The 13,485-nt window shown below is 39.2% G+C and overlaps 1 protein-coding gene and 1 pseudogene across 30 annotated transcripts in view; one reads left to right on the forward strand and one right to left on the reverse strand.

Moving 5' to 3' along the window:
* Nucleotides 1-13,485, reverse strand: part of ANKS1B (ankyrin repeat and sterile alpha motif domain containing 1B) — a 1,261,284-nt gene that overhangs the window by 50,353 nt on the left and 1,197,446 nt on the right. The gene's annotated exons all lie outside the window — the stretch shown is intronic.
* On the forward strand, nt 8,803-12,883 carry LOC129459325 (probable ribosome biogenesis protein RLP24; annotated as a pseudogene).

Raw genomic sequence — 13,485 nt, forward strand, 5'->3', positions numbered from 1 at the left:
TTTATACTCCCTACAAGAGATAAGAATCCACTGTCTTTTAAAGGGGTTTTCTGATGGTGTACTTTGACAAGAGTTTCCAAAGAGGTCTTTTCATACATAATTTTAGCAAAAGATGAAAATGCATAGAAACAAGGCAAAGAGGCTAGGCATGGTGGCTCATGCCTGTAATCCCAGCACTTTGGGAGGCTGAGGTGAGTGGATCACCAGAGTTCAGGAGTTCGAGACAAGCCTGGCCAACATGGCAAAACCCCGTCTCTATTAAAAATAAATAAATTAGCCGGGCATGGTGGTGGGTGTCTGTAATCCCAGCTATTCAGGAGGCTGAGGCAGGAGAATCACTTGAACCCGGGAGGCGGAGATTGCAGTGAGCCAAGATCGTGCCACTGCACTCCAGCTTGGGCAACAGAGTGGGACTCCGTCTCAAAAAAAAAAAAAAAAAAGGAAAAAGAAAAAGAAAAAAAGGCAAAGATCAAAGTTATTGAGTCTTCAGGGAGTCTAATCTGGGAGGCAAGAAATCTAATAAGTGCCCACTTCATTTCATGAAGGCTTTACAGGCATCAAAATGTGAGCACGGGGCTTCAGTCCAATTACAGGCAGTCAAAGTCCCTCCTTCCCCACTTTCTCTTCAGTATTATGATCATCATTCTTTTCTCCTTCCCAGGGACGAAGGCGCCTACTCTGAACATCAAGTTACTGAGCACGTGCTCTCAGGCAACACTGGTTTCTATGACCTATCTATCTGCATGCTCTGCTGGGTGTCTGTATAATTAATACTCCCATATGTTTCTGTTAAAAATTCAAGCTTTATTGATTTGTATAAACAGAACTCTCTACTTCAGGCCCATTTCCCCAGTGAAAGATGCTCAAGGCGAACTTTCTGTTATCGTTCTCTTTTTCTTCTAGTTGCTTTTCCCTATGCCATGCTCTTTGTGGCATTTTTCAGGTTTCCCAATGTTCTCAAATTTACCCCCCTTCAGAGCCAGCTTTACAGAAGAGATGAATTTGTAGTGGAGACCTCTGAGTACCCAAGCAGCTAAATACTCCTGGGTAAGGCCCCAAATTATTTTAATTTTTACAGCATCTTGTTCGCCTGCAAAAAGCATTATAGTGATATTCAAATGTATTTTGTTCACAATTTCCTAAGAGGATCATACTTTTATTATTCCAAGATAAATGATATTTAGTTATATAGAGATGTTACGTTTCTGAAACCTGAAATACAGTGCAACCTTTGAATCCTAAATTCAAAGGCAGTCTTCTCTTTAAGCACTTGAGTTTATATTGTCTATAACCATTAAACAGAAACAGGAATCAGAATTTCATATGTGGAGGTGGCCACCTGAAATATTGTTCTTAGTAAGTTACTGAATGCTTTTAGAGCATTTTTAAAAAGAAGAGATTTTGAAATCACCAAGAGAAAGAAATAACCATCTTTCTTCTTCTCCTTTTTAATTTTAAATTATGAACGGCTTGGTATCAGGTCAGAAATCATCACTGGTGCTTTTATTACTGCCTTAAAGCATGTTCTGAAAATAAGTAGGTTTTCCATTTTGAATGCAGAATCAATAGTATGGAGACACCCTCTTCAGAGTGCACGAACTCTAATCTCAGAACAAGACTTTTCCGAGCATGAATGAAAGCAGAGGGGTTTATGATGGGGAGCACTTCAGTTGTGAGCTGTAATGCTCTTTGAGTCTGGAGTGGTGTTAATGTTCTGAGTAAGAATCATTAGTGCCCCACCATCAGCACAGACAGGGAAAACAGTGAGGCTAACGTGGGGAGGACGCCACCAACCCTTCATTCTTACAGTACCCCGATTGCTCTCAGTGTATCTGAAGCACAGGCTGGGGAAGGGATTTCCGGATGGTCTGTTGCCATCCAACTTACAGTATATTTTTAACCTACACATGGCTATCCTGAGAATGCTTTCTAGTTAGATATTCAGTCCTGAGTCATAACTATTAATTTTGGCATATAATATCTTCCTTAGTTAGATTCAAAGCTTAATTATTATATTCCACTTCAGCAAGTAAATTAAAATAGGATCAAGCAATTATATTTGGTAGCCCTAAGTGACTTTCAAATGCTTAAAAAACACACACAAAATAAGCATTATTGTGGTGATTTTGTAGGCAGTGAAACTAGCTAGGTTGTGGGATTACAAGAGATAAAAAGAAGAACACCAATCAGCAATTTGAAATGAACTCTCACCATTTGAAACTGAGCTTAAAGGCCACTTTCTGGGGAAAGGCTTCCGCGGTCTCCCAGGCTGACAGGATGGCTTTCCTCTTGTTCCCCTCTCTGCCACTTTTCCCGTGCACTGCCCTGGGTCTCAGCATGGTCTGCTTGCTTCCCTATAGGGAGCTCCTTGAGGACTGCCCACACCTTTCTTGATTTGTCTTCACCATAATGACTAGCACATAGTCTTACATTGAGCCCTATGAAGTAGCCATTTTTCAAGTCAAGAATGGCTAAGTACCAGCAGTTTCATAGGATTCAATCTAATGGTTGCTGAAATCCACGACTGTTAAAGGAACAGGCCAGTGAATTAATGTATCGTAACAAGCACGTAGCCAGCATTATAAGGAACCACGGGCTGGGCGCGGTGGTTCACGCTTGTAATCCCAGCACTTAGGGAGGCTGAGGTGGGCGGATTGCCTGAGCTCAGGAGTTCGAGACCAGCCTGGGCAACACAGTGAAACCCCATCTTTACTAAAATACAAATAACTAGCCAGGTATGGTGGCGGGCGCCTATAGTCCCAGCTACTCAGGAGGCTGAGGCAGGAGAATTGTTTGAACCCAGGAGGTGGAGGTTGCAGTGAGCTGAGATGGCACCACTGCACTCCAGCCTGGGCGACAGAGCGAGATTCTGGGTGACGGAGCAAGACTCCATCTCCAAAAAAAAAAAAACGAAGCACAGTGCCAGCCTCTCAACACACTGAGAGCTCAGCAAACTTTCAGAGAGCTCTGGTACCCAGAGCCAGCAAGGAGGCCTTGCAAAACGTGCGGGAGGACCACAAATGTGATTAGAGGGTTACCAAGACATTCCTATGGGGTGGAGAAAACTTCAAAGATTTTGGCTGGGCGCGGTGGCTCACGCCTGTAATCCCAGCACTTTGGGAGGCCGAGGTGGGCGGATCACCTGAGGTCAGGAGTTCAAGACCAGCCTGACCAACATGGTGAAACCCCCCATCTCTAGGAAAAACAAGAAAACAGACAAAAAAAAAAAAAAAAAAAAGATCATGCGAGTTTTCAGTCTCAAGGAAGCAAGGCTTAGGTCTTCATTTCTGCACAGCAAACTGGCTCAAATTGCAAGCATTAAGAAGAAAAAGCTTCTTGAGAGGGTAGAAGGATTCCTAAGGGCATCTGGGAAGTTTCCCCTTCTAGACATCTTTAAAAATAGTTTGGGTTCTCATCTGTTATTAATGAGGCTAAATGACCTTGCAAGGACTTTTCTGGTCATAGGAGCTCTGGCACAAAGGCTGAGGGAATACAGAACCTAAGACCAGGTGACAAGAACACAGAGTGGGCAAGCAGCCATTGAAACCACACCTCCTGCATATGACACGGCCATTGTACTGCCTGTGCAACTCACATGCTCTGGGGCCCAAGTCTGGCACAGCACAAAGCGGTGCCCTCCATTTCTACATGCTGCTGATGCTGCATGTCTGAGACCATACTTTGAGAACTACTGCTCTAAAAATGCGGTCGATCAGTTTGATTGAAAGTTACTGTCAGAACCGTTCTCTGCTGCTATGCATGTAAACTCACTGTACTGCATCCTACATTAATTCAGAAAGAAGCTAGTTTATCAAAACACACTGTTCTCCACTGGACAAGTGATTTCCAAAAATCCTTAGTTAGCATTTAGCTACAGCTCTTGGTCTTGAGAGCAATTAACAAGAATTATTTAATTCTTCATGGTTTCTCAGGGACTGTGAATGGATAAAACATTCTTCACATAAAACAAACAGTTCAGTTCATAAGGACAGATTCAAGAGTTGCATCCAGAATAGATGTTGGCCGGGTGTAGTGGCTCACGCCTGTAATCTCAGCACTCTGAGAGGCTGAGACGGGTAGATCACTGAAGATCAGGAGTTCAAGATTAGCCTGGCCAACATGGTGAAACCCCGTTTCTACCAAAAATTAAAAAATTAGCTGGACTTGGTGGCAGGCGCCTGTAATCCCAGCTACTCGGGAGGCTGAGGCAGGAGAATTGCTTGAACCTGGGAGGCAGTGATTGTAGTGAGCCAAGATTGCACCACCACACTCCAGCCTGGACGACAGAGAGAGACTCAAAACAAAAACAAAAACAAAAAACCTGAAAAAACAACGATAGAGTTAATAAGATCGAGGGTCACGCTGAAGATGAAGATGTAGTTTTTTTTATTAAAGTTCCCCTATTCTCCCTCAAATTAAGCACATGCTCTTGAGAGATGTGACAGGCAAACATGAACATGGGCTTGTGTACTGCCTCTGGGAGTGTAATCTGGAAGAAGTTTTCTAGAAGGCAATTTGGGAATAGTTATCCAAAGTTTCACAGTGTGTATACCCTTTGATCCAGCCATTCTATATCTAGTGGCTCATTCTAAGGAAATAATCAAACCAATTGCAAAAGATTTAGGTAAAGGATGTTACCCATAGTACTGGCTATCATTTGAAAAAAATTGGAAATGACCCAATGACCAACAAGGAGAACTGGTTAAATAAATTCTGTTCAACTATGGATTGGAATATTGTAATCAACCACCACAAACGATATTGGGGATGAATATGTATAGGAATAAAAATATTTCAAAATGTATTATTGTGTTTAAAATACATGATAAAACAGTGGATATGCAATATTTCCAGTTCTTACTAGAAAAATAGTACCTACAAATGCATAAATAATTGGTCTGGAGGATTACACAAGCATAAGATGTTAACAAGGAGGAATTTACCACTTCTAGGTGGTAAAATCACAGTTGTTTTTATTTCTCCTTCCTGTATTTCTATTTTAGAAGTGAATAGTAATGAACGTGTATTGCTTTTGTAATAAAATTTTAAAAATGTATGATTTTAGTTAAAAATGCCAATTGCAAATGTGTGAAAAAACACACTGTTTGAATCTATCACTTACAAGTGCAACTTCTGTGTTTTTTGGGGGTGTGTGTAGCCATCTTGAGCTTATGAAGGGACCCACTGAGGAGCTCCTTCCTCTGGGAGGAAAGGGGTAGTTGTCAGCAAATGAGAGCACAGGGTATGTTTGGATTCCTGGCTTAGTTCCATTCCTTCCTTGCTGTGTGGTTAGGTACTCAACCTCCCTGTGTCTTAGTTACTTCATCTGTAAATGGGTATGTTAATATAGCATCTACATTTTAGAGTTGTGAGGATTGTACAGGATAATTCAGCACTTAGCATGTAGTGAACATCAACAGATTTTAGCTATTACTGTTTAAAAACAGTATTTTTTTTTTTTGGTAGAGATGGCGTCTTATTGTGTTGAACAAGCTGGTCTCAAACTCCTGGCCCCAAGAGATCCTCTTGCCTCAGTCTCCTAAAGTGCTGGGATTACAGGTGTGAGCCACCTTGCTCAGCCAGCTGTTAGTGTTATTCTGAGGATAGATGCTTTCATTTAGAAAGTCCCTCTCCAAAGCAAAGCACTGGCAAAAGAGAGCAGAAACAAAATTGAAATCCGTGTGCATAACTGAACACTCTCCAGGCTACTTGTTATGATGGCAGGGAAATGGTGGTTGCAACAATGAACTTTCAGTGGATCAATATACCTGGGCCAATGACAAGAGACTCAATCAATCAACATGTTTCGAAAGAGCTTGAGACAAGTGGGAATTAAAGACAGAAGCAGCCCAGGAAATCTTTCAGTGATGTGAAGTAGTAAGGGTGTTATATAGGAGAAAAGCTAGCAACAAGAGCAATAAACAATAATAAAAAGAACTGGGGTTTGAAGACAATATGGAATAAGATGGTTGGTGCTCTTTAGCCTTCTAGAGTAGGCCCGTAAGAAAACATTCACAATGGGAGGCTGGGCGTGGTGGCTCATGCCTGTAATCCCAGCACTTTGGGAGGCCGAGGTGGGCAGATCACAAGGTCAGGAGTTCAAGACCAGCCTGGCCAATAAGGTGAAACCCTGCCTCTACTAAAAATACAAAAATTAGCCGGGCGTGGTGGCGGACGCCTGTAGTCTCAGCTACTCGGGAGGCTGAGGCAGGAGAACTGCTTGAACCCGGGAGGCAGAGGTTGCAGTGAGCCAAGATTGGGCCACTGCACTCCAGCCTGGGAGACAGTCAAAAAAAAAAAAAAAAAAAAAAAAAAAAAAGAAAAAGAAAAAGAAAACATTCATAATGGAAAAGGCACATGTGAGCAAGGATCAGCAATAAGGAGTTACCTGTGTGGCTGTTTCTTTGTGGGCATTGCTATTCAATAGACACACAACACACATTTGTGGGCTTAGAAGCTGTATTCACTATAACTCATGCAGTATTTGGGAGAGAGTGAAAGAAAGTAATTGATGCTTCCATGAAATTGGGCAACAGAGAATTTTTTTTAAAAGATGGGGTCTGGCTATGTTGCCCCGGCTAGAATGCAGTGGCTGTTCACAGGTGTGATCATAGTACACTACAGTCTCAAATTCCTGGGTTGAGGTGATCCTCCTGACTCAGCTTTCTAAGTAGCTGGGAGTACAAGTGCATGTCACTGTGCCCAGCTAAACAGAGACTTTTAAAAAATAGTTGTTTAAAAGTTTTTTTCCCAGCCTGGTTCCTAAGAAGTAATTCTTGAAGTTATATCTGAAAATGACAATTTGTCACAGAAAGAATTTGTGTGAGGACAGAGGAACAAAACATGATTTCAGTTTGAGTCTCTTCTACGAGGAAAGAGGCTTTTACACTTAGTATTTCCATCTAATTTTAAGATCTAACTTTTTTAAAGCTTTCCAATCCATTCCCACTATTGTTTCCTAAAACATATAAAAAAGAGAAAAGTCTTAATACTTCAACTAAGGCACAGATTATTATTTGGAAATTTGTATATCTGAAAATTCACACTTTAGAAGTGCTTCTGGATTGAAAGTTTAAAAATCATACAAATTACGAGGAATAGATTCAATGAGAACTATGGGGAAACTGTCTACATTCTTTGGGAAACAAAAGTTCCAAAACCTAAATACACTAGATTTGCTTATTTCTGACTTAAAAATAATCTTAAAATATTTCCTTTTTTACACCAGGAAGGCAGATTTCTACCTTATCTTAGTTGAAAACAGGTATTTCTTTTTTTGGGGAGGATTATTTTTAAAAAATATTAACTTATACATAATAACTGTACATATTTATGGGGTACAATGTGATGTTTCAATATATGTATACATTGTGTAATGACAAATGGGGTAATGGTCATAACTGGAACCTCAAACAGTTATCATTTCTTTGTTTTCAGAATATTCAAAACCCTCTTCTAGGTATTTTCAAGTACACAGTACAGTATTGTTAGCTACAGTCATCCTACTGTGCAATTGGGCACCAGAACTTATTTTTCCTATCTAATCGTAAGTTTGTTACCATTGAGCAACGTCTCCCTATTCCCCTCCTCCTCATCTACCCTTTCCTGGCTCTGGTAACCACTGTTCTATTCTCTACTTGTATGAGATCAACTTTTTAGATTCCATGTATGAGTGAAATCATGCGGTATTTGTCTTTCTGTGTCTGGCCTAGTTCACTTAACATAATGTCTTCCACGTTCATCTATGTTGTCAATTTCATTCTTTTTTTTTCCCCTGAATAGTATTTTATTGTGTACATATACCACATTTTCTTTATGCATTCATCTGTTGACGGACACAATTTTAAATAAACACTTAGCTTGGATCCACATCTTGGCCATTGTGAATAGTGCTAGAGTAAACATGGAGGTGCAGATATCAACATACTGATTTCATTTCCTTTGGATATATACCCAATAGTGGGATTGCTGGATAATATAGTAGTTCTCTTTCTAATTTTTTGAGAAGCTGCCATACTGTTTCCATCATGGCTCTACTAATTTATATTCCCACCAACAATGTACAAGGGTTCTCTTTTCTCCACATTCTCACCAACATTTGTTATCTTTTGTCTTTTTGATAATAGCCATTCTAAATGGAGTAAGATGTGGTTTTTGCTTTGCATTTCCCTAATGATTCACTTTGGATTTGCTTTGCATTTCCCTACTGATTAATGATATTGAGCACTTTTTCATATACTTTTTGGCCATTTGTAAGTCTTCTTTTGATAAATGTCTATTCTGGTCATTTGCCCATTTTAAAGTCGATTATTTGTCAACTCAAAACGGATTAAAGACTTAAATATAAGACCTGAAACTACTAGAAGAAAACGCTGGAGAAACATGTCATGACATTGGACTGGGAAAGAATTTTTTGGATATGACTCCAAAAGCACAGGCAACAAAAGCAAAAATAGACACATGGGATTACATCAAACTAAAAGCCTTCTGCACAGCAAAGGAAACAACAGCAAAGGAGACATCTTAGAGAATGGGAGAAAATATCTGTAAGCTATACATCTGACAAGGATTAATATCCAGAATTTATAAGAGACCGAAACATTGCAATAGCAAAACAACAAATAACCCTATTTTTATTTCTTTTTAAGAGAAATTTCCTTGAGAACAAACACCTGTGAATGATACTAACCATCAACTATGGGATTAGAGAAAGTAAGACTGCAGAGAGTATTAAATTGAATATAATGGCTTACCTCTTACAGTAACAGATGTTTCCTAATTGTATATTCAATTAGGGAAGTGATGCATTACCGTATATTAGTGAAAATTAAGCCCCAGGGCAAAATTCAGGGTTGGGGATGGGGTATGGGTAAGCCTAGGGAGGCAAAATTGAAGCGTAGAACCTCATCTGGCCAGAGCAAATCCTTCACTTCACCACTTCACCAAAAACTGTATGTCTTGGAATCTTTGAAGTAGGAGTTATTCATACCAACATAACAACAACAACAAACCAACCCACTGAAAAGTCAAAGCAATATACTTATGGCTTTGTAAAATCCAGTCCTGTGAACACATTATTTAAAAGCGGTAACTCTTGGCCAGGCGCGGTGGCTCACGTCTGTAATCCCAGCACTTTAGGAGGCCAAGGCAGGTGGATTACTTGAGGTCAGGAGTTCGAGACCAGCCTGGCCAACATGGTGAAATCCCGTCTCTACTAAAAATACAAAAGTTAGCCAGGCGTGGTGGCAGGCGCCTGTAATCCCAGCTACTGGGGAGGCTGAGGCAGGAGAATCACTTGAACCCAGGAGGCGGAGGTTGCAGTGAGCCAAGATTGCACCATTGCACTCCAGCCTGGGCAACAAGAGCGAAACTCTGTCTCAAAAAAAAAAAAAAAAAAAAAAAGACTTCATCTCAAGCTTGGCAAGCTTGGCATTTGGTCGATGGGGACCCATGGGGGTTCAACACGTGTATCGAGAAGTGTTATTTCTGTTTGGGGCCCATCCACCCTGGCCACGGCATGATGTTCATCCGCAACGATTTCAAGGTGTTCAGATTTTGTAAATCTAAATGTCATTAAAAACTTTAAAAAGAAGTGCGAGTCTCACAAAGTTAGGTGGACCGAAGCATTCTGGAAAGCATCTGGTAAAGAGCTTACAGTGGATAATTTATTTGAATTTGAAAAACGTAGAAATGAACCTATCAAATACCAGTGAGAGCTATGGAATAAAACTACTGATGCAATGAAGAGAATTGAAGAGATCAAACAGAAACACCAAGCTTAATGAACAGATTGAAGAAAAATAAAGAGCTACAGAAAGTTCAGAATATCAAAGAAGTCAAGCAAAACATCCATCTTATCCGAGCCCCTCTTGCAGGCAAAGGGAAGCAGTTGGAAGAGAAAATGGTACAGCAGCTACAAGAGGATGTGGACATGGAAGATGCTTCTTAAAAATCTCTGTAATCATTTCTTTTATGTACATTTGAAAATGCCCTTTGGAGACTTGAAACTGCTAAATTGTTAGTTTATTTTTTACATAAGGTCACTTAAATGAAAAGTGATTAAAATATATTTTTCCTACATTGCCATCTAATGGTACTAGGCAGCATTTGTATAATAACTAATGGCAAAAATTCATGGCTAGTGATGTATAAAATAAAATATTCTTTGCAGTAAAATATTCCCTTTATTAATGTTATAGAAGGGGGGATACAACAAGGAACTAACAATTTGTATGACAGTGTCAAATATTATTTCGATTTTAGAATTTCCTGTTTTACTTTATTTGCATCTTAGAAGAGCATAATGACATTGTCTGATGAAGCCTAATTATGCTGGACTGTTTTGAGCTGGTTTAACCCTTCTGATAGGTAGTTGTGAATGTCGAGGATGAGAACTGAATAATCTTTGCCTGAAATCACACTACTCTCTAGAATTTCCACTCTGGAGAATACCCAGTTCTAACTTGTGATTCCTGGTAGAACAAACTTTATTTTTCTAGCCTAGCAATGATCTAGAAGCAGAGGAATCCCAGTGCCTTTTAAAAGTTATTATGTGGTTTTCTTTTAAAAAGCTCCTGTTTTTGGAAAGTAGAATTTCTGGGTACGACATCTGTTTATTATTTGCACTAAAATAAACCATTTAAAAAGTGAAAAAAAAAAAAAACAAAAAACAGAAAACAAAACCCAGGACAATGAATGTTCCTGGCACATTGGACAGGCAGTCCAGTCTCTGGACTCACAGTGTGGGTAGTGGAGTGGACTGCCTGGTTTCAAATCCTGGCTCTGCCACTTGCTGTCTGTGTGACCTTGGGCCAGTGACTTAACTTCTCTTGGCCTTTGTTTTCCCATATGTAAAGTGGGAGCAATGGCAATACCTACTTCATGGACTGAATGAACTGATGCACGTAATGCACATAATTCAGTTGTGCAGGGCAGGGTGTACAGCTCTCAACTGTTACCTGTTATTAGCCCTAATAAACTGATTTTAGGAGGGCATGAGTATATGTCATTTTTAAGATCATCTATTATGATCCCTTAGGCTGACGGCAACTTGAAAATGCCTCTATGGTAATCCTTCTACCACTTTGGGGTAATTAAATGTTCACATGTTGGTTTCCTCCACTGGATTGTGAACTCAGTGGATTTTAGTCATCTTTGTTAACCAAGTACATTTAAGGAAACATTTATCAGAATTGGGAACCACACTGATTTACTTCTCACTGGAAGAGACATTTTAATTTTGGCTAAAATGCATACTTTGAACAGAAAACATCTTTTTTTTTTTCAATTAAAAGAAGAAACAGGTAACTCTTAATCTACAATACTTTGGTCTAATAATATTACCATGAATCAACTTTTTAGATCATGTGTCCTAAAGTATTTTTCATGGGGAGTTATGATTGAACTGGGACTTTTGGCTGAAATGCCACCATGCTGAGAACAGAGAAAACAGCAACTTGGGGTTCAAACTGAAAATTAGCTGCAAGTTGAGATCTACATCATTTATAGTTGGTGAAAGTTCTAATTCACAATAGAATAATTCCAGATAGCAGATCAACCCTATGCTTCTGGTTTTGAAAGACTCTGGTGAAATGCAGTGAATGCAACCTTAGCTACTTTATCAAGAACTGAGACTTATTTAATCAAGATTGGAAATAAGGGTTTATGATAGTCCGAGAAGTAATGAAGTTTCTATTTTCATGTAAACTACGTAAGCACCAAGGGCAGCAAACCAGAAAAATGCCCCCCAAAACAGAAGAATGGCTTCTAAATATATGTTTTTTTTCTAAGTTTCATTTTAAGCAACAGACAAGTATTTAACTAAATTATTCACTACTTAGACTACTAAAATGGCTTTTCTATTGCTATCAGGATGTAATTTCAGATCCACTCAATTTCATGAAATTGACTGAGATTCAAATCATACATCTGGTATATTTTAAATGATGCTGCATGCATTAGGCAATACTGATGCTGATTATGACACTGGAGTAGCTGGACTCAGGTCATTTAGTTAAGAGTATTAAATCAGAGATGCCAAATTAATTTATTAGACGTGTTCATGAATATTTCTAAAATTATTATGAGGCTTGATGAATGAAAACTTTCCCTTTTTCTTATTGTTCATTGGTGACACAAATTAGGCCAGATAAATATTTAGAATACAAGATTTCTAGAATTATAAAACCAGGGAGAACTCTAAAGTGTATCTAGTCTACTGTTCTCATTTTATATGTAAGAAAACAGAGGATCGGGGAAGCAGGAGAATGTAGTGGTTAAAAGCCTGGGCTCTGGAGTCAGACAGACCTGAGTTCCAGTCTCAGACTGGCAAGTTATTCCCTGTGTGACCTTGAGCAAGTTATTCAACCTCTGTTAAGCCTCTATTTCTTCATCTGTAAAATGGGGACAATAATTGTACTAGGGGACACTGTAAGGACTCAGTAATGTTAGCAGCTATCATACTATTTTTATGAATAACAGGTGACTCCTAAGGCAAATAAGCAGCAACAGAACTAGAACTCAGAGTTTCTGATACATACAGAAGCTTTTTTTTCATCTAAACTCAGTACCTAAGTTAAATATTCACTGGTACTGACAATTTAAGTACTGTATAACTCTACATTAAATAGAAGGATAACTCTTTCAGTCTTTTTTGCTATTGAATTGATCAAAATATTACTGATTACATACTGAAGTCTCAATTTCGTGAAGATTCACACATATTTAGCTTTCCATAAATAATGGATATTTCATGTTTACCTTCATAGCTGTTTCAGTGTAATTAAATGCTCTTAAATTATTTCCCACCAAAAGCTGCTCATATAAAATAAACAACAAGGTATATTGGCCATAAATAAAAGTTAGGATTCCACTTACTAATGACCTTAAATTTGACTTTAGTTAGATGCTATATTGAATAAGTGTGATATTCTCGATTTGAGCAGTTACTCAGATAACAGCATAGCCCCTATATACCTGCTATGGAGGAAGCAAGAACAGGGGACACACAAAAGGAAAAGGTGGGTCTGCAATACGAGTTAGAGTTGCTTTGGCTAAAATAGACTCCTAGGAATCAAGCAGCCACTAATCACAGATACTTGGAATTGCCATTTTTTTTTTTGAGACAGAGTTTCACTTGTGTCACCCAGGCTGGAGTACAATGGTGCAATCTCAGCTCACTGCAAGCTCTGCCTTCAGGTTCAAGTGATTCTCCTGCCTCAGCCTCCCAAGTAGCTGGGATTATAGGTGCGTGCCACCACGCTCAGCTAATTTTTGTATTTTTAGTAAGAGGGGTTTTTCCATGTTTTGAGTATTTTGTATTTTTAGTAAGAGGGGTTTTGCTGGTCTTGAACTCCTGACCTCAAGTGATCCACCACCTTGACCTCCCAAAGTGCTGGGATTACAGATGTGAGCCACTGTGCCCAGCCTGGAATTGCCATTTTTGGTTAACATTTGCACTTAAATAGTTCATTCCACTCAAAGTTG

The sequence above is a fragment of the Symphalangus syndactylus genome, chromosome 13 (assembly GCF_028878055.3).
Source record: "Symphalangus syndactylus isolate Jambi chromosome 13, NHGRI_mSymSyn1-v2.1_pri, whole genome shotgun sequence".
NCBI classification, from domain to species: domain Eukaryota; kingdom Metazoa; phylum Chordata; class Mammalia; order Primates; family Hylobatidae; genus Symphalangus; species Symphalangus syndactylus.